Raw genomic sequence first — 2,648 nt, 5'->3', positions numbered from 1 at the left:
ACTCTCCCTAAGTAGACAATCTATATAAATAGATGACTTCAGAGTATGTGAAAAAAAAGGTCTAAGTTTACAGCGATTTAGGGTGAGTTTCAGCCCTGACACATGAAGAGAGCAGTTGGTGAACTTATCTTACCATTTAGCAATGAAAGGAAGAGATAGTGAGATTGATAGTTAACGGGTAAGCCTAATAATATACTGATAGAAGAATATCAACTGGAAGATGAGCTCTAAGGAGATGGACAGCAAGTTGAGGAAAGAAGAAGGTGTGTGTGGGGTTGGAGGTGGGGGAGTCTAATGGTCGTGGCTCTTGCAGCTGTCATGAGGGTTGGGCCTGAGATGCCTGTGATCAACTAACCATGAAATCTGCCCTGCACAACCCTGTATTCACACACACGCACAAAAACACACACAACTGTACACATGTGTTTTCATAGTTTTGAGGTAAATGACATTTACTTGCTTATTTCCCAGAACATTATTGCTGACTCTGTTTCTCCCTGACCACTGTATGAGACACTTATATGTAGACACACCATACCTTTCCCACCCACAATACCTGGCAGGATTTTTGGGCGCAACTTTCAGCCATTCCTTTAACAGAACGGCATCTGGTTGCTTCTAGTGTCGTCACTATTTGTAAAGATGTAGGATTCATCAATTATCTGGAAGTTACTCTTGAAAGTGAAATATCCATTTGTTTGGGAAATAACTTAATTATAAGTTAATTTACTTTATAAAGAGATGAAAAAGCCAAGATTTTCTTTTTTTGTATTTCAGACATTGAAAGTAAAGTTGAATTCCCTTGTTTGACTTTGTAGGGCAAATCACACTTAACTTCCTTTCTAATGGAGCACATATTAGCTCTTAGTTATTTTCATATCGTTCATCCTAGATGCTTAGATGCTTTAACTATGTACATTTATGAGGGGATAACAGCATTCTTCCAAAACACATTTTCCCCCTGTTGGTTATGGTTTCCTTCTCAAGATGGTGTTAGAGTGGACGTTCCTCCACAATCCCCTGTGTTGGGTTAATTTGGCAGATGGTCCGGTGTTTGTACAATTGATCAAATAATGTGTGAGCCTGTGCATTGTATGGAAAATCTTACCTAGTCCAAATTTTCACCTTACATAACTTAACTTGCAGTAACTTTACCAACTTCTTTCATACATATAAACAGGTTACATTTGATTTAAAAAATGGCAGAAAAGATAAGTGTCTCATACTGTGAAACACCGTTTTACATTACATTACATTACATGTCATTTAGCGGACGCTTTTATCCAAAGCGACGTACAATAAGTGCATTCAACCATAGGGTACAAACTCAGGAGAACAAGAAACAAGAAAGTGCAATTTCCTCAAATAAGCCAATTTACAATTTGCTATAGATGAGTGACGTTACAAGTACAATTTAAGTGCTACAATTTGGTAGTCTTTAGTCGAGGTAGAGTCTGAAGAGGTCTGTCTTTAGTTTGCGGCGGAAGATGTGAAGGCTCTCTGCGGTCCTGGTGTCTTCAGAGAGCTCGTTCCACCATTTCGGCGCAAAGACAGCAAAGAGTCGTGATCTAGTCGAGTGTTTTGCTCTCAGTGAGGGAGGAACGAGCAGTTTTGCAGATGCAGAGCGGAGAGTGCGGGTTGGGATGTAGGGTTTGACCATGTCCTGGATGTAAGCTGGACCCGATCCATTCACAGCATGGTACGTGAGCACCATGTTTAGAACTGGATGCGGGCAGCCACCGGTAGCCAGTGAAGAGAGCAGAGGAGTGGAGTAGTGTGGGAGAATTTCGGAAGGTTGAAGACCAGTCGAGCTGCTGCATTCTGAATGAGCTGCAGAGGTTGAATGGCGGTGGCAGGGAGACCAGCCAGAAGGGAGTTGCAGTAGTCCAGGCGGGAGATGACAAGAGCCTGAATCAGTACCTGCGCTGCCTTCTGAGTGAGGAGGGGACGTATTCTCCTGATGTTGTAGAGCGTGTATCTACAGGATCGCGTTGTCGCAGTGATGTTGGGAGTCAGGGAGAGTTGGCTGTCGAGTGTGACGCCGAGGTTCTTAGCGGTCAAAGTGAGCGTTAGCACGGAGTTTCCAAAGTTGACTGTCAGGTCCTCGGTAAGCGAATCTTTTCCGGGAAAGAGAAGTAGTTCAGTCTTGTGGGGGTTGATTTTCAGATGGTGGGCGGACATCCACTGAGAGATGTCAGTTAGACAGGCAGAGATCCGAGCCGCCACCTGGGTGTCCGAGTGAGGGAAGGAGAGAATTAGTTGGGTGTCATCGGCATAGCTGTGGTAAGAGAAGCCATGCGAGCGAATGGCAGCGCCAAGAGAGTTGGTGTAAATCGAGAACAGGAGGGGACCCAGCACGGAACCCTGAGGAACTCCAGTAGTAAGAGGACAAGGTTCCGACACAGATCCTTGCCAGGTTACCCGGTAGGTGCGGCCGTCGAGGTAGGACAAGAGAAGGGAGAGAGCAGAGCCTGTGACACCAAGTTCCTGAAGGGAGGAAATAAGGATCTGGTGGTTGACCGTGTCAAATGCAGCAGAGAGGTCCAGAAGGATGAGGACAGAGAGAGAGGCGGCTCTAGCAGTGTGTAGTTGCTCTGAGACAGCAAGGAGAGCAGTCTCTGTAGAGTGGTCTGCCTTGAAACCTGACT

The sequence above is a fragment of the Gasterosteus aculeatus genome, chromosome 12 (genome assembly GCF_964276395.1).
Source record: "Gasterosteus aculeatus chromosome 12, fGasAcu3.hap1.1, whole genome shotgun sequence".
NCBI classification, from domain to species: Eukaryota; Metazoa; Chordata; class Actinopteri; order Perciformes; family Gasterosteidae; genus Gasterosteus; species Gasterosteus aculeatus.
This window is presented reverse-complemented; position numbering follows the sequence as displayed.